This window comes from Haliaeetus albicilla, chromosome 2 (assembly GCF_947461875.1).
Source record: "Haliaeetus albicilla chromosome 2, bHalAlb1.1, whole genome shotgun sequence".
Taxonomy (NCBI): Eukaryota; Metazoa; Chordata; class Aves; order Accipitriformes; family Accipitridae; genus Haliaeetus; species Haliaeetus albicilla.
The window spans coordinates 49,157,966-49,178,048 of NC_091484.1; positions in this window are offsets into that span (position 1 = coordinate 49,157,966).

The window sequence follows — 20,083 nt, forward strand, 5'->3', positions numbered from 1 at the left end:
AGAATACCTTATAGGATAATGGGTCAGACTGTGGGTTGGTGTAAATCAGCTTGGTTTCCTTGAAGTCAGCTAACTAGCTTTATGCTAAGAGAGTCTGTGGCCTGTTTTTAGTAACGTGTATGCCTCTCTAGTGTGGTATATACACAGGACACTTTTACTTGTTACATTATTCAGAAAGATTTACAAATGATTGAGGGCTGGGGCGTAGCATGAGACCAATAATAAAAGATGAAAATAAATAAAAATGTATGACTTCTGAACTCTACTGATGTAGCCATCTTGTTCCATTTTTCTGTAAAGCTCTCTGCTGGAGGTCTATACATCCCTTTAATTCTTACAGTGATCTTTTGTGACCAGTGCTGGCAGACTGTACATGCTGGAGTTCCTGCTATACAAGTGGCTCCGTGCTGGTCTCTGCAAAGGTGGCTGGGATTTGTAGGGTCTGGCTGCCTTCCCAGCTGTTCAAGAAGATGATGTGGACATTTAGAATTCTTAAGGAGTGTGCTAAGCTTCCAGCCATTCTTGAGACTAGCAAATTTCAGGTACATTGCAGATTTAGTCACAAAGGCTAGACTTGCAAAGGAATTTCAGCCACTGCTCTGCTCCATATTACAAGGCCCTGTGAGCCCAGCCAGAAGTATTTAGGATACCTAAGGGCCTCCACAAAAACTTTCAAAAGCTGGTCAGCTGAACCAGGGCTTCTCTGCTTCCTGCAGGAATGAAATGTGGGAGAGACAAAATGAGTGAAGACCTAGATCTGCATCTACAGAGAAATAAAATGAAGAACACCTTTGTATTATTATTTTAGAGTTTCAGCGTGACACTGCAGGAGGGAGTTCGTAGGAGCTGAGGCAGTCAAACATTTCCTTGGAGCCCAGAATAGATGCCTACCTCCAGAAAAGGACTGTTGGCTTTATGCAGTGCACACATGTGCCTGCTCAGCATTCAAGCTTTCATGAATTTGGTTTTTTTGGTGTTTAGTTCTTCCTAATACATAGGGCAATATTCTGCTCAGTAACAAGTTATCTTTTAGACACTCTAATGCTCTACTTTATAGTACATAAAATTTCTTTGTGGATCTAGTCTTAATGACTGACAAAGCACTGCCACATAAGGAAAGGTCAGTTCCTGGAACTGTGCAATCCATTAAACTGAGTAGTTTCTATGATCATGATCTAGCCTTGGGTAAGTGACATAACTTGGCTGTGGCAAAACCAGTCCTTGAACCTTGAATTGGCTTATTAATGCTTTATGCCAGCTAATACCAGGAAAGCAGCTGCACACATCATGTAACCTTCTCTTGCCCCTCTTACCAATTCTGCAGTTCTGATCCCCACATCTAAGGTTATGGGAGACCTAAAAAGATACTGAGAGATGTCATAAGAATAAGCAAGCCTTACAAATGGCATTTGTATTAGCAGAAAATTAGAAGGATTCAACTTGGGACAGATAGTGGAGAAGGAATAAATTGAGGTCTATAACATCATGAATTGTTTGAAGAAGAATAGGGAATCAAAATTTACTGAGTTGCACAACAAGAATTTTTGAGGGGGGCAATAGAAAAAAAAGCAGTTGAGCCATTTAAAGAACATTAAGGAAGTACTTTATCACACACCACAATCATTAATTTGTGAAATTTATTGACGTAAGCTGTTTTCGGTGGCACAACTCTTTAATTAAGAAAAATTGCTTAGACAAATTCATGGAAGAAATGGCCAACAGCAATTCTCAACTATGATGCTGAAGTTGAACTCTCCTAATCAGGAAGTCCCTAATACAGAGACTCTTAGACCTTCAGAGGATGTGCCAGAGTCACCCTCTTCCCATACTCTTTCTAAACACTGATGCTGGTCTATCCTGCGGTAGATGGACCTTTGGTATCTTCTGGAAGTGAGTATTATTTGAAATGAAGGCACAACGCTCTAGTGGCACAAGGTAGTGTTCTGTATCCTGCATTTTGTTTGGTTCCTGTGATTGAACTAAAAAGAATATAACACAGCTGCGTTAAGTAGTTTGGGTATTTTTATACTAAATCTGTAAATTTGAACCTGGAATCCTTTTCCTCTAGGATTTGTTTTCCTTGCTAACAAACACACCCTTTACAAAGAGTTATTGTCAACTTGCGCGTGATTACTAAGCTGCTGACATTGGGGTCAGAATTATTTTTAAAGGAAGAAGAGAAACATTGCCTCATTTGTGTTTAACTGGGAACTGCATGTCTTTCAAAAAAGAAGAAACAAACAAACAAACAAAAAAATGACCGATTAGTGAGTAATATGCTCATTTTATATCCCTGCCACTTAACACCTAACATTTTACCATTATGTTTTCTCTTTGTGTGGTGTTTTTGCACGTAGCAAGCTAAGGCTATTTAGTAGCATACAGGGTTGAAGCAGGACTCAAAAGTTACAACCCCCCAAAATAAGGAGACAGAGAAAACCACACTAATGAATGTCTTTCCCTTCTCATGTTGCCTCTAACTCTATCAGTAACATATTCCATAATGCTCTAAGTTCCATCCTCAACAGATAACATTAAGCAGTACATATCCTAATTTCATCAGACGTGGACTCTTGCTTAAAACCTTGGGTGACTTCATGCATTTATATCAATTGTATCAACAGACCAGTGCATCTGACTCTCTGAAAGCAGGTGCAGATCCACAGAGATTTTTCATGACAAGATGGTTTGGATTATGATTGGATGGCTATGACAAACACAGACAGCAAGAACCCCAAACCTCTCACGTAAAATAATAGGAAAATCTGTGGAAATACTGTGTATGTGGTATCTTCAGTCAGTAGTATTTTTGGAAGACAAAAGGCAGGTTTATTTGGCTGATTTGTGTTACTTGGAGATGACCCTGTGCATAAACTGCAATGAGAAGTCAGTATTTCTGAAAATTTATGTAAAAGGATCTAGCCATAGAAGCGTGACCTGCTGACTCATTGTCCCAAAATGGTATCAGTCTAAAATATCATTGCAAGTGTGAGCTGAATTCTCTTACAAGCCCTAAATGGGACAGACGGCAGTTCCATACGTTAGGACAGAATGTCACATTTGGCTGTATCCAGTAGGGAAGAGCAAAGAAAGAATCCTGAGACCATTAAGCGTAAGAAAAGGAGATTATAGCCCTCAGTCTTGCTGAAAATTGGCAACTACAAGCTGTAAATTGTAACTCATGAGAAGTAAAAAATTAGCTTAGAACGACTTGCTCAGAGACCTTTAATTCTGAGGCATGAGATGAGTTCAGCTTCTGTTGGACTGCAAATGCAGGATCCCCTTTCTATCTAGAGGCATAAGTAACTCAAGCCAATGGATTTTTGCACTATATGAAGTGGTTTCAAATTTGCTAAGAAAAAGTCCATCTGGAATATTCATCCAGATGTGTACAGGTGACCACATTAAAAAAACCGCACCTCTATACTGATAGGATTAAAAAATGGGAATCAGTACATAGACAGCAACATTATTGCGAAAGAAAAGGATTCAGAGGGGCTTATATACATAGCAAAAAGGACACCAAGAAAAGCCAGCCAGTCCAATGGCTCAGGTTTTTAATGTTTATGTGGGTATTGGGTAGCTTCCTTTTTTCGCATGATCCTGCTTTATGAGGGAAAAATAAGCTTCCATCTAAAAATTTAATAGCTAACAAACTTCTTAATCTTTTTCTTTATTCTTATTGTTGAAAGAGGAAATTCAGATTTAAAGCTGAAGCCTGTAACCCACTCTTTACTGAATGCAGTTGTTGCTATGCCATAATTATAGAATACATCATGGAGCAATGTGGTATAATGTTTTTATTGACAGGGATGTGAAGGAGATGTATTGCCATGCCTGAGCTGCTTGTTATTTCCATGCTGTTTATTTGTGAAGGCAGAAGTACATTTTGCGGCTCCTCCCCCCAAAATAAAAAAGGCTTTTATAGCAACATTCCCAAGAATCTTTTATTTTCTCTGAGCCTCATATGCTGAAAAAAAGAGAGAAAACTATTCTTCAAATGTTTAGAAATTTTTGAATAATGGCACAGGTTTCATCATTTGTCTCCCTATGAAGTTAATGACTGTGATGGAAAGTCTCAAGTCCTGACAAAGGATTTGAAAGGAAATCAAGGTAGAGTGTCTTAGAGAAGCAGCACAGATGTGTTAGCTAATATTTGTGCACTCACACATGTATTCAAAGTGCTTCTTTCAAGAAAAGTTATCAGTGGTTTCAGATATTTATAAGGTAGAAGTTGATGGTTCCTGTCTTGCCTAAACTACTTCTAGAAACTGAGCTAATGTGGTTGAATCTATCTGAAGTTGTCTTCTTGCTCTGTTTTGTTGAAACAATGAAAATTATCTTGGATGTCTCTTGTCATGGGTTTCTCTGGGCCCAAGTTGTCTGAAGAAGTCTAAAGGTTCCTCAGCAGTAGGCCTGTCCAAACCTTTTGCAGTTGTGTTGTGGCTGTGGAAATGGAGAGAATGGCAATAGGAAGGAAGAAATGCAAAAAATGGGGCTTTTGAAACTTTTTTATATTGTACTGTCATCATCTATTTTCTGTGGAAAGACTCAGAAATAACCACCTCATGCTATAAGTTTATCATGATAAGGCTATAGGAAGCTGTAAAAATGCCTTGAGAATGTAGGCTTTGAGCACTTCAAAGTTTATTTTCCCTATCTCAAAGTCTCAGGGTCTAAAAGCTTACTGAAATGTCAATTATCACATTCTGAATGGTTTTCTAGATGTAGAAAACTGTTTTTAGGAGGATCTGAGCTTTAACCAAATTATTCTATTTTGATCTTTAATCTGTTGTAAATTTGGAATGAAACTCCAGATTTTGTGGGAAAAGGAGGGAAACTTGATCAGAAAAGAAAAAAAAGGAAGATTAATTTTTCCAGGGTGCTGGAATGTGAGGTTGCCCAATGGAGCAGGAAAAAGAAAGTTAAAAATGCATGGATAATTACCGTTGACATATAGCTTTGTGATTTACTACATGGATACTATTCATGTACATAGACTCTATAGGCACTTTATATAATAGCCATGTAATTAATATATACATTATTAATATATAAGTGCTTCTATTAAGAGATATCATTAATGATCCTGCCATCCTGAAACTGTAAGATACAACTCAGTGTGATCCCCGTAAGACATTTGTTCCGGTCTGTCAGAATTAGACAAAAAAGCTGGAGTAAATTCTTCCCAGTACATAAAATGTACTAATAAAACTGTACAATATTTCAGAAGCAGCCAGTCTCATTGCCCTGGAAAGGGAGCACACAGGCTGATTTTTGGTGAGGCAAGTAGGAAAGATATGGAAGTAGATCAAGGAGGACTTAAAATAAACTGGCAACAGTCTGATCTCTAGTAACAGACTAGAGGAAGAACTGCACCAATATATAATACATTCAGAGTAAAAAAGATAAAACTTTTTGTTTCTCCTTTGTCCAGTTTCAAAATGGATGTGGAAATTAGAGAAGGACTGAGAAGCAGTTCTGAGGGGAAGAACATTTAACAGATTCCTGTTACTGCCATAAGATAATCCATTTATTTGCTGCAAGTTTCTGCATAACAATGGAAAAATTTTCAGCTTCCCCTGAGAACTGTAAAACAGAATGTCTTCACAAGACTTCAAAAAAAAAAGAATAATAATTAATGAGTTTAAGGTTAAGTATAATAATTACGACAGGTAGCAGAGACTTTAGGATTGCAAATATAATCGACTCTGTCAAAGGAAGTTAGAGGGAAGAATATTTAGTCACAATGTTTCAACGTATATGGTTTAAATGCTTTCTCTGAGTGTGCCTTAAGGTCTACAGACTTGATGTCCCTTTGCCTTTTTTACACTCATATGTGATGTATAGTTTCCTGAATGTGTGAACGTTCTCTGCACAGGTGGAAGCCTGAACTGTGAAGGGACAGAGATCAAGGGCCAAACATAATCAGAAGCATCAGTTTTTGTCAACATTTGCGGGCAGCAGAACTCCACTTAATGGCTTGGTAAGATCTCCAGCATTTCACAGTGCTGCTATCAATTTTTCTGTACAGTTTGGATAAAACAAGAATCCTGAAGTCTGTTGAATTCAACAGGACTGGACCCAAAATATCCCTACTCTACCTCATTATCATATGGATGAACCTAATCTTGTATGCCTTACTGGTTTTTTTTGTGTTTACTTGCTGTGAGCACACCGATTCATTCTGCCTCTGCCCCTTTTTTTTACATTTATTCTTTTATAGAGGGTGTGAATTGAGCAAGGTCAAACCAATCAGCACAAATGCAAATGAAGATAAAAAGTAAAGAACTGGGCTGTGGCATCCAGTTGTTTGCTGTCATCTCCATGCAAATCCAAGAGTTTTTCTTCCTCTCTGGTGTTTTTTGAGATGTAACAGGCTATTACTTATTTTTATTCTGTATCTCTGTCACCACCAGAACACTGTAATCTGTTTCTTCTCTTCAGATGAGAAAAATCCTTTTTTTCTTTTTATCCCATGTACTTCACTTGGCTTGGGTTCTTCTTCCATGTTTTACACTCTCTCATTGTGAAAATCACCTTTTCAGGAAGCTAAGGCAGACATATCAACTTACTGAGATGGCTTAACCTATCTTACAGAGAGTACTGTGGCAGAGAAACAATACAAAATGCAAGTATCTACAATATTTTAGTCTTAGTGTATGAAATATTTGAGCATAAAGACCACTATAAGTCTATACAAGGATATTATGAATTATTAAATACATCTTCCTTGTTGAAACATATGAACAGAACACCTTTACTCAGTTCGCCAGATCGAGAGGAAGGATGTTCATCATCAGCTTGTGACCCAGGCAGCCTGGGTTATGATTACAGCACTGCTAGTGCCCTTTTGCAAAGCTCCGTATTTTTCTGTTACCCCTTGTGACAAACAGGATCCTCCTGCCTTTGTAAAATGCTTTGAGACCTACAGATAGAAATATTCTGTGGCAGCTAAGAATTAATGCCATTGACTGGTTATGTCAGCCTTTGATGTTCAACTTGCAAATTTTCAGTCCTGTCTAAAACCTTTGGATCACAGGTTTCTTCTTAATACAAGAAAACCCTAAAAGATCTAAAACTAACATTCTATTTCAGGTCTCAGATTTTTGGGGATATCAGGCCACCTGCAATTGCATTTGAGAGGAATTGAAGTATATAGTTTATATATGTAAATAGTTTTACTGAGCCTCACTCAACTCACTTTTTTCTTACCTATTGATAAAGCCATAACAGTGTTTCTTCATTGAAGCATGTCCTGCTTACACCTAAAATATTACTGGGGAGCAGCTCCCTAAGGAAATATTAAGTATCTATTTTGTGCCTAATACATTATAAAGATTGCAAGAGAAGTATAAAAATATGTTTGCATCAGAGACTGTGGGAAAAGCTGATTCCTTTCCTAGCATGTGTTTCAGCACATGATTAGCCTTCAGCCATGTACAAAGTTATTTTAGAGGACATTACCTCACTAAAAGTCACTCAACCTCAGTTGAGTCGAGGTCACTTGCGTACTTTGGAGATACAGCCTCATAAAAAAGATAAACAATTACCTGACGTTCTCCATATTCCTAAGTAGTTATGAGCTTCTTAACTGGGATCAGAAAGTATATCTCCTGCTTTATAGGTACATATTGAGATATGGGTGAGGAACGGCCCCACAAGGATTCATTTGATCTGGATCTGAATCCCGCTGCATCGAGTTCAGCGGCTGTGCAGTGGATGCAATTTCCTACTTCTTCACATACAGAGTCTCTAAGGAATTCTTCTGATGGAGGCTATGTGACCCTCATAAGGAACAGTGCATTCAGGCAAAACTCCTGCACTGAATCCCAACCCCACCTTGGTTGTCTGCTGTGGAATTTAGAAGCCCTGCAGAAGTGGTTTCCCCGACTGCAGTTCTTTCTTAGACTGGAGGTCAAGATAGCTGGCAGGAGTTTGGTGAGAAGGGAGAGATACAGGTCCTGTGGAAAGCTCAGTGCTGTGTTTTGGCTGAACAGCAATTTCATGCCACTGTGTGATGCAAGGAGCTTTGGGAGCCAAGTACTCCACTGTCATGTTTTGGTCCTACTCCTGTGTGAAATTCCCACAAGATGTCTTGGCATCTGGCAAATGGGCTGATCCCTGATTTCTGCAGGAGTGCTGTCAGGAGAGGCATCTCCTGCTAACCAGGACCCATAATGACAGCTCCACTCAACTGCAAAGAATAGAATCAAGTTGATGATTTTGGAGGCTTTGTAATCTTAATAAGAGAAAAGATCAAGCAGAGTGCTTGCACATCAGATATACTCTGTGTTTACTAGGAGGTTGTTCTGTCCTTGTACAGTTCCATCTATCCCTAAGGTATTTTGTAGATTCAAAGGAATGATCAAGCAGTACTGAGTAAGTAACATTTTTACTACCATTCCTTGGCTCACAAACCAGGATCTGTCGCACTTGCATAGTTTTTATTCATGAAGGGGGGGAATTCAGGACAGTTCTTTGTTTTTCACTCTCACTTTTAACAAATAAATTTAATAGTTAATAAAAACAGGGGCTAAAGATCTACTATGTGATCCATCCAAATCACAATGACCTTTCTTTGAACATGAGCTGTCGAAAATACAGCATGAGCATGGCTCACATGAGACCTCAAAATTTGTTTGCTTTTGCACCTAATGCCAGAATTTAAACTCTGTTCTCCTAAGGCTGAAAGGCTAATGTACTAATTTAGTGTCATGCAGCTGCCTATTTGGTTGAGTTTTCTTTTCTTCTCACAGAAGGTTAATTTCCATAAAAGGGATTTTGATTTGACTGGGCTTGTTTGGACAAGATTTTATGGGATTTGGTTTCAGTCATGGTGTTTGATGTCTCATTGCATAAAGAAATACAGCACAAGGACAGAGAATACTGTTTAATTTTTCACTAAACAAGCCTATCAAGTGTTGTTTTGTATTAAATGTGTGTGCAGGTATGTTGTCCTGGGCTAGCGGAGTATTCTCCTGTGTCTACCCCTTAGCAACATTATGTTAACCTAGAGCTCTTTATCACTCTGGTCTTTGTGGTGCTTATTTTCAAGGAATACGTAGCAAAAGATAGAACTGATTGAACTAGATGATAGGCAGTAGGAACCAAATAGTTCCACTTATCAGGTCCTGGGTTTGTAGTTATCTGGGGAAAATATTTGATTGCTAGAAAGTCACTGCAGAAGATTTCTACAGCCATGTGTTAAAAGTGTGGTGACAGGCATACGACAACCCCAACGAGACAAAACAAAGTTAAAGTAGTTGATAGATAGGCAGTTGATCAAGGCATACAGCTCTTGAAGAAGTTAGTTTCTAACAGTTGGTTTGTAATTAGAGCTAATAACATTGATTAATAACAGAAGAAATGTGAAAGAACCTGTTGATTGTCATTACTCAGATTCTTTTGGTGTTCTGGGCATTCTAGCATGCAAGAATCAAAATGTAGAACAAAAATTTCTGTCAAGAACTTGTAATATAACTAAAGTAGAGGAAAGAAAAGTCTCAAAGCTGTAAACAAATTCATCTTCTTTAACTCTACTGGACAAAATCCAAGTTGAATTCCGTCCTCTACAACCTTGCTGAATTTAAAGCCATCTGTAGGGGGGTAACTGATGGCAGCATTTGCCCCTGCAACTCATTTAGAAATACGTCTTCATTTGGCATGATCCAGCAGAGATGAAAGGCAGTAGCACTTTGTGAGCTTTACCGAGCAAAAAGGTTTAAAGCAGCTGACAAGAGTCATAAGATATTGTTGTACCAGTTTGTATTGATTGTGCTGGAGGGCACCTCCTTGTGGAAGAGGATTGATTTTTGTGTGTTTTCACAAAGAGATTTTAATAGTCTTTGTACTTGCTGTCATGTCACAAAGGCCCATAAGCAAGACATGTCTGATACCACAACTTTAAATGATCAGCCCTTCAGCCTCCAATAAGCATCAATTAATACTGTATAAAACCATCTCCAATGCAGTTACATTGAAAACCCATTTTTATAAGTTATAAGGTCAAATTCTGCACTCATGCAATAGCAAAGAAATCAGTGCCATCCAGGAATTTAATTAGCTCAGTTTCAGAGAGAGATTAAGAGAAAAAGTACTCAGTTTCTGATTCTTTATTAAGAAGGTCAAATTCTTTCTTAAACTCATGAAAATGTGGAAGCTGTTAATTGCAATCATTTGAGTCATTGGATAGAAAATAATTCCTAGAGTTTTTCCTTTTGTTTCTTTATTCAGAAATTTTATGCCTCTATCATTTACTGAGGTAAAAATTCACAGAGAAGAAATGACTAGCTAGTTAACTTTTTCAAATTTGGGCAGAAAAAGCCCTGAAGAGAGTGTGTGTTTTCATGCCTTATATAGGTAGGCATGGTCCAATGACTATAATATTCCTAAAGGTTTATCATAGATCAATGATACTACTATCAATACAATAGTGGTTCTCCATATGGAAAACTGTAGAATTTAGCAGGGTTGAAACCATTAGGTTTCTCTTGACTTTAATGTCATATTAAGAAGTTTGAATGTAATGGAGCATGAAATATTATGTATAGATTTAAAAAAAAACATCTTTTCAATAATAGGATATCTATAGCAATTTTCAAAGGGTGTGTCAGAAAATTTCTGTTCACTTCTATCGGGCTTTTTCTTAACGTGAGGAAATCCTTTGTTCGTAAGTCCACGTCCAGCCTACCATCAGGCGCAAGCTCTGTCAGGCTGCTGTGAAACATCTGCTCTAGCAGAACTGAGGCACTGGTTGTCTTGTCACAGCTGCTCCAAACAGTAAGTGGTGCATCTGTGGTTTCTCATGATGGTAGGTGATGCCCCCTCCCTGAGTCAGCAGTAACTGCTGGAATTGCTTGGCTGCTGCAGGTGCCATCATTCAGTCATGAATGTGCTCATGGTGCATGCCATGAAGTGCTGAGCCCTGTGTGCCAGCTACATGCCAGTCCAGATACCATATTCTCTTCTAATTCCGTTCCTCATGTAGTTGTAATTCTCACCTTTTTACTTCATGTGCCTTATTATAGGCCTGGAACAGAAACCAAGGTTTTGCCACAGAGCCAACTGGTAGTGCAGTTTTCCTATCTTTGCTGTTCTGATTTGGCTTTTATAAGCAGCACTGACAATGCATATGCCTAAATTAGTTGCCCAAAGTCAGATAGGGAAAATATGCTCTGCTGCTTTATTTTTTGTTTTGTCTTAACAGTGCTAACAAAAGCCTTTTGAACTTTCTGGAGGTGTATAAGTGAGTTGCAGCCATTATAATGCAAATTACAGATTAAGCCCAAATCAACATGGAGGTAAATAAAATTAATAGGACTATTTCCACTGTTGTCCATAGTAGGTTGATCTGAGTTAATAAGATTTCTGAAGTAAAAGCTTTCTTTTACTGTATATTCACGCAGAATTTTGTGAAGTGGGGTCTGGAATCTGTTTTTTACTGCTGCTGCACTAAAAATAGCAGTGATGTAATGTACTTTGCAAATACTGAGCTTTACTGTGGAACCTACAGCTGTAGCTTCTGACTTTTTCTAATTTGTAACTTTTATTTGTAACTCTCCCTGCATATTCACACAAGGGAAGTTCAATTGCTTAAGTGTTGGGAAAAGTAAAGAGCAAAGAAATGAGAAGATAGAAAATGTTGGATAGTTCTTAAGAATAAAGATGGCTTCTATTCAAAATAAATCAAATAAATCTTCATTTAGTTGCTTGTTTGTACAGAACATCGAAGATGTGAGGATGGACAGAAAAAGTGTCTTATTTTTACTGAAATAGAAATTTGGAATATTTCAAGACAAATCATACTCTGGTCATTATCAGAACCATCAACACTATTTTTTCGAGAATAAATATGCAAACAAATAAAAGACTGCTTCTTTTGTACAATACTGATCAGAAAAGTAGAGAAAAGAGTAGAGAAAATGTGGAAGACAGACAAAGAGAGAATGAGTAACACAACTTTGTGAATCAGCAAGTATTGGCAGTGCTCCTTAAACTCTTAACCAGCTGGAAAAAGTTGGCTCTGACTGTAAGCTTGGATAGAGAATATTTATATTCTATAGGATAGCAGAATAAAAAAGAAAATATATTAAATAATTGGTTGAAGATGAAAAGAAATTATAAGATGAGCTAATATATAAAATTCTTTATTTATATACTGTAAGTTGTATATTCTATATTTTTCATCTTGTACACAGGTAACAACTACTATCTCTTCCAAGCATGTGAATCTTGATTTCTAATGTAAGATTATGGTAGGGCTTTCATTACAGTGAGGTTTTCATCTTTCCTTCAGCAGTTTTTTGGGGGAATGGAAGGATAAATTCATTTGAAAGAGACTAGCTGAACAGTAGAAGAGTACTGAAGTGATGACGTTTTTCCCCATACAAACCCTGCATGAGAACATTCTGCCTCAGAGTTAATTTTGAAAGCCTGTGTTGTTGTTTTGTGTGTATATTTATATATATATTTATATATGTGACACAACCCAAGAAGTTTTTAAAGGGAAGATGCAATGTGAGAACAATGCTGACATTTTGGGATAAAAGCAGTCAGATCCAAAGCACCTTACCTAATTAAAATAGTGGATCTTAAAAGTCAGGTTAAGATGTTCAGGGATCAACTGCATAATTCTGTCACTCAAGGAGTACAGAAGCCTGATCACAGAAGCATATAAATATCATTAATTAGAGACAGAAAAATACTGTACATGGGTTATCTCACCCAGCTCTCAGCTATGTGACTGTTTTAAACAATATGCATTCTACTGTTTTAAAAATATCACTAACTTCCAACTCTGCCTTTAAAAACAATGTTGAGTAACTGAGAAAATATTCCCATGCAAGTATGCTGTTTTATTCTTAGAATTAGTGTGGAATAGGTAATGAGTCGTTGTGTGTGTATAGTTGATACTCCATAGAATTTAACAGCTACTATTGCATGTCTGAGACAGATGTCAAATCTTTTCTTATGCAGTCATCAAACATTTTGTGTGGTCTTGTACAGAATCAAAGAAATCCCTAGTGATCTCTTTCTAGTCCCTCTGCACCATTAGAGATACAGCTGGATTGTGGTTGTAGGACCTTGCAAAGATCTGCCTGTGTATCAGCAGATACATTTCTCCAACAGGAAGAGTAGAGTGATGACCATTACAGGTCAACCATCTGAGAGAAGATGAGAAATGAATGAGCTGAAGGGCTCAATTCTTAACCCAGAAACATGGGCACATATGATTGGTTTGCTGTGTTCCTTGCCAGTTTAACTCCTTTGGTTGCATGATGTTATCAATGATGCAGTACATTTTCATACTTAACAGTGGAATTGGTTCCTAGATTATGCATTTTCACCTTGATATGAAAGAATTTAGATAGGTGACTTTTCTCTAATGTTTATTAGGGGAATGTATGCTTAAAATTTGTTGTCAAATATTTGTTGTATGAACTACGGACAGCTAGGAAAAATGAATGAGCCACAGTGCTCTGTGCCCAGAGACCTGTCTTTTCATTCTAATCTTTACCTGACGCACTTTACGGGGATGGCCATCATATTCATTTCTCTGTGCGGAAGTTCTCTGTCTGCAAAATGGGAGTAATTGCATTGATTTTATATTCCCAAATGAAGAATATTATTATTAAGCATAGCAATTGATTATACAGCCTCCTACAAAGACTAAGGTTTTTCCAGAAATGGCTCCAGTGGGGGTTGAGGGAAGAGCACCTAAGCATCCAAGAAGTACTGAAAACTCAATAACTTTTATTAAGCTCTTGACTGATTTTTGGAGCATGGTTGTTGACATCTGTAGAACACATGTAAGTGTATGACCACAAGGGAAAGGCAGAGGACTGGCAAGCAGCGGGTGAACAGAGGAACATCTACATTTCCCTAGAGATTATCAAGGGGGAAACAAAGGGAAAAAGAAAATGGAGTGGAGGGAAAGTAAAGAAAAGGAGGAAAGGATCGTTCTGTGACTAGAGCCATAGGAAGAATAAGGATTTTTGGAAAAGGAACAGAGGTTATGAGAATATCTAGAAAAGACTAAGAATAGAGAGAACTGGAGAGTCATAAGTGAAAAAGAGGCAGATGATACACATGAACAAAGACTCCTTATTAATAATTTCTTTCTGAACCATCTAGCCTTGCAGCAGTTTATACAAAAAAGTACTTACCTACTGCAGGAGGATGTGATGTGGTCATGAAAAAGCAAATGTGGTTCTAGACTGGATCAAGGAAGTTACCACCATCAGAAATTGGAAACCATCAGTCCCATTGTTGCATTGTGCTGTGTTGGTTATGTACTTCCAAAAGGACCTGTAACTACGATAGATGCACAGAAAGGAATACTCAGGGCCTGTTTTTTCTAGATTGGTCATGGGACTGTAAAGTCTGTTATGTGCCAAAGGACTTGAATGAGTACAGTGGTTACAGGAAAATGGCATATGATTAGCATCTATAAATACTTTCTGTGGTTCTAGGCAGCAACTAGTGCCTCGAACTGCTCCTTGGTTCTTGTTCCTTGGTTCCTAGCTCTGGTCCTATATGGCCCATCGTATCTATTTAGGATGCCGATGGAATAAGTGACATTTTCTAGGTGGTGCATCCACCACTCTGCTTGCGAAATTGAAAAAAGCACCATAATATGACTCATTTAATGTTAGGAGGCTTTTGGCTTTATCATCAGCAAATTTTAGTAACTTCCATATATGCAGTAGATTTAGTTGTACAAAAGCTAAATACAAAGTAGGACAGTGTTAATGGTGGAAGAATGCTGCAATTGTGCATGATGTTTTTCAGGTGAGTCAGTCATGGTGGAATCCAGTCAGTGAAATACTGAAAGCTACTTGAGACAAAAATCTGCTGAAATCACAGGAGTTCAAATAGGATTTTAAAAAGGGAAGTATGGAGCTTCTGAAAGTTATTAAAAGTTGCTGCTAGCTAAATGATTCCTTCTCAAAAGTATGTATTTGGAAAGTAAAAAACAAGCAGTATTAACCTACTGGTTCGTTACACTTTGAATAACTGTAGAGCATTCTGGGAAAAAGAAAAAAAAGAAGTTATTTAAATGGACCATGGGAACTAATTTGTAACTAAAACACTGATGATATTTTTGTGCTTATTAGCTCCTACTATTTCAGAGGAAGATTAAGCTTTCCACAGAACCCATAAAGATTTAGTTTGTTGTAACTACAGATTTTAATGGCTGAAAAACAGGCTCATCCATCTGTTGGAAACCAGAAAAACAAATACCTTGAGTTACCTGTATAAGCTGCTTTCTCTGTAAATGTAGTTCTAAATAGGCACAACAAGAATTGATAATACTGCTCATTTTTTAGACAGGATGTCAAATTTAGGGTAAATGATGCTAAAAAATATTGTAAAATGGTCCCTAGCCTCTGTCAGTGCAATAAAGTGATCACAGCAGTTTTTTTCTCATCAAAGCAGATGGCTTTAATGATTTTTCAAGCCATGCTTAATTCATCTGCAAACAACAGAGATCGGTTTGCAAATGTGTACTGAAAGAGAGAGATGTTACTGTTCATAAATGCTCTGCAAGTTTGTTTTGCCCCATCATTAATGGCAAATAGTGTTTACTTAAGGTAAATTATTTTTGTGAACTGTCTCAGAGTCAGTGTTGCAGTTGCAATAAATTACCTGTAAAATGAAATGGGCATCACCTGGTTAATGTGGCTAGTACAATTGACCTGATAGAATAAGTAAAATTATCTATTTTCTTTTGAATTAAAATTTCATTATAGAAATGATTGTCATCTTTCCCAAATACTTGTTTGCTTTGCACTATAAAACTGAATGTTTTATTTTTTTTAAATAATTTTCTATTGTGAGTTTGTTATTGCTGTAATGTTGTTCTTTAACACCAGGCAGAGAAAAACACATGATCAATTCAGATATGGGTTCATATTTTAAAAATAGCTGTGTTTTTTTATAGCATCAGAAGTTAGTCAGAGAAGTACAATTGAAGAACCAGTCTGTATATGATAACTTGCAGGAGGGGAAGCTTTAAAATACACTGAGTAAATAAGAATATCGATTCTGGCTTCTTTATGTACCTAGAAGAGGAAATTCAGTAATTCCTAAAATTATATCATTCCTTCATTTACCTAGTGACTGAAATATAACCGGAAAAAAATGTTTGTGTTTAATGAAACAATGGATGTCTTTCTGAAAACTGAAACTTAGTTCTGAAGAGGCTTTCTCCCATTTAAAAGCTCTGGATTTATCAATAACAATGTTGCTCCTGGCCATAAAGAAACTGAAAATTTTGTTTCTGTCTATAGATATATACCAAATCTCTGAAAAAACAGAGTTGTCTTTTCCAGAACAGGCATTTATCACTTATAGATGTGAGTAATGTACCCAATTAGGCCATACAAGACTTGTTTTCTTTCTAAACTGATCTTAGTTGAAGTTAAAATATGTCTCATGATTTATGATTGATGGCTTGCCAGCTAAACCATTTAAAATGTAGCAAGAATAGACAAAGGTGTTGGGATGACACTGACTATAATAAATAACATGAGATACGTGTTAAGAAAACTGTGAAATTAGATATTGAAGAGCATTGATGCTTGGGGTTGTAGACATTCTTGATTTCAAACTGGAGTTATAAACAAAAGAAAGTTGTATTAAATCATTTAAAAGAAAGTTAGTTGAGGTGGCATTCCTGATATGAACATTGTATGTTTCTTCATAATGCTAATCTTGGACAGTGTAAGCATTTGCACTCAAGCCTCATCAAAATCTTGAAGCATTTATGCAATTAATGTCAATCATTCAGTTTTTTTCTATGTCATATTCTGTACTCTTCCAAGTCACTCCCATCTGAGGGTGTTGTAAAAAGCCATAGTCTCCACACTGCTTAGGTCAGAAAGGGAAGCTCAGAGCTATGCCTGCATAGAGAATTTTGGTATGCAGGAAACAGATACTCTCAGAGGTGAGGACACTTAACTAAAGCGGTAGCTACACAAAAAGGATTTATCGGCCACCCTCATTTCAACAGGTGGTTATGCAAAAAGCCTTTTCTGATTTCACAGGGCAGATTTTTCAGACCTTGGCTTGCAGTCCGGGTAAGATCTGCAGTAAGAGATAACCAGGGTTTATATGCCTATATAAAATTTTCATTAGGCAAACAATAGAAGAGATATCTTCCAAATAATCTTCTTGTTTCACTGTTAGAAAGAATATTTAAAAATCATCCTTACTTCAAAACTGTGCTGATATAACATTATTCATGATGTCAGTTGTCTGGGAGGAAGATAGCAAGCCCCTACATGCAAAGTTGTGACATTTTTGAGTCACAGCAATTAGTTCAGTTATCTAACACAATACAAGTGAAAGCAAGAAAGAATGGGCCAGAACAGGAATAATCCACAACGTGCCTTTCAATTCAGATGGGGGGTCAGGGTTATAAAGATTGCATTCAAGATGTCAGCAGCAGTGTTAGAGAGCATAATTTAGCAGCGATGTTCATGCTTAATGCCAGGAAAGCAGCTGGCATCGTACAAGAAATACACTTGAATAGAACACAGTTCAAGACATTCAAGACCTTTCTGAGAGGTGAAAACCTAGATGAAAATGCAGCCTCAGAGTATAAATGGATGATCTGTCTAGCACTATGCTGTTAGCATTCTGTTAAAAAAAAACAACCCACAACAAAAACCACAGTTGGAAGGTGGGAGGAGGGGATTGTATCCTGCTAAACTGTGAGTTTCAGTAATAAGGCTTCACTAAGAAAAGTGCAGCATAACTAAATTTAACATACATTCTAGAAGAGCAATCAAATCATATAGCCAGAGCTTCAGTGAATAATTCATGTGAAACCTGATGAGATAAAAGGACTGACATGAGAGAACACCATAAATAACATACTGTAAAAAGACTGAAGACCAAAGATCTAGTCTTTCATCAGCAGATATAAGGCAACATCCCCCTTTGGAAATGCTGATTCTTCTTTGCTCAATCTAGTCAACTTGCATTTTCACAGTTTTTAGTTGGGAAACTGACAGAAGGCAAATTTCCCAGCAGACAAATTTAGTATTGCTAACTTGCTGCTAACTCTAATTCTTGCCAATTGTCTAATTTTCTCAAATTGACATTTTGCTGAACAGCATAATAAATATGGGACCTTCTTTCCATTCCCAGTGACTGTGAACACCACAACAATCTCTCCTGTCTGATCTATAATCCACACGACACCTTTAACTGTTTCTTCTCTTCAATGTACACATCTCTGCCTCCTCATCTGAGTCTCACTGCTTTTCTTGATCTGGTCTTGTAGGTTTGGGAAGAGAGATGAAAAGGACACACACACACACACACACACACGCATGCATGCATGCAGGCATGCACACACTCAAAGACCGAAAATCACTTTGCTGGGAAAAATGAACGTTTTTTGAATATGTCTCTGCTGCAGAAGATTAATGGAAGTGAAGCAACACTTTAAAAAATAGTGATAATCCAGCACTGCAATGGAACGAAGGGCTGCAGTATATCTGCTGCATTGCCTAAAAGCCCGTCTCTGTCTCTGCCACTGCTATATAAGCTGTGGTGCTCTTACCTGGGAGTTTTAGTTGTGGCATTATGACTGGGACAGTCTGGGTTTTTGTCTGTCTCCCCCTGCCTTTTTTTTTTCCCTCCTGGCCTTTGCAAGAACACCTGGGTGACCTTTGTCAGCATAAGCAAAACTGCAGCAGGGACAGTCTCCGTTATTGCTTCTCCTAATCAAAAAGGACACCTATGCTAGTGTAGTTTACCACAAAGCTGTGCTGAAGATGGTTGTAAAATTTCTTTACATTTCTTTACACAGATGTGTTATGCTATGGTGTGAACATTCTCTGAGGTGCAAACTGAATTCCTTCCCAAACATTTGCCTTAGTCAACATACTTCTGACTACATGTCAGGATGGGATGCAGGTGTGGGCCCTTGATTTCTTTGTAAAGAAATACTGATATGCAGGCAATAACAGAGCATCTGTGACTCCAAAAAGTTCCTTTGGTGTAAATAATCAGAAGACCCGGACTTGTGGTGGCCCACTGAGTGTGTTTCCACTGGTGGGAAAGAGACGGCTGGAGACCACAGTGAACTGCAAACTATGCAGGTGCAGTATATATGCTGGTTGTTCTTGTGTTTAAAGTTGAATATACTTATGTGCTTTACTGGACCAAAGCCAAGATGCTCAGCACTATGCAAAACCAAAGCACTTACAGCATTTATACTAGATCTAGTCACGCTATTTTCCATTAACGTGTTAATTCTGTTGAAAAATGCAGATGTCTCAAAAAAAAAAAGAGTAATTTTTTTGCATGAGGAAAAACAATCAAAACTGTATATAACATTATGGTAGGATAACTCTTATAATCTCTTAACAAAGTTCTATTTTGTTAAATCAAATTAATTTCTTTTCAGAAAAAGTTTAATATTAAACAGCATTTTCTGTTTTAGCTTTATGGGAATGATAGTTCAAGCAACTCACTTTTACATGGCTCAGGTGGTTTAGAGCATTGTCTTGTCCATGTTGGAAAGTGGATTCCACTTATCCCAGCTGCTTACAGCATCTTTGGAAATCCAAAAAGAGTGGAACAGTATTACGTAGCTCTGTGAGACGTAATCAAACTAGACAGACAGTTTCATAGAAAAAAAAATGTCTGCCAGCTTCACTTCTACTCACTATAATGAAGTATCATTATGAAACTGTTAGATGCTGAAATGACCAGAAGCAAATTTCTTCACCTTTAGTATCATGAAATATTTTTTTTTGCTACTACTATGAGTAGTTCTGTTTGAAGTTGTCACCCCAATTTGGAATCCTGATAAATGTTGACATATGGCTATTGCCTATACAGCATCTCCCCACTCCTACTTAGCTCTCAAAACTTTTTCTTCCTGGTCTGTCAGAGCCGTTGCATCTTAGTGAACATTTTCTAAACCAGCAAAATGGCCTCCCACAGCCCATTTGGATTGCTGTGGTGGGCCAGTGTCTGGTTCACTGCAATGCAGTGGTAAGCCACAATGTCCCAAGAGATACTGAACTTTCTGGAATGCAAAGCTGGCATCTGTCATTTT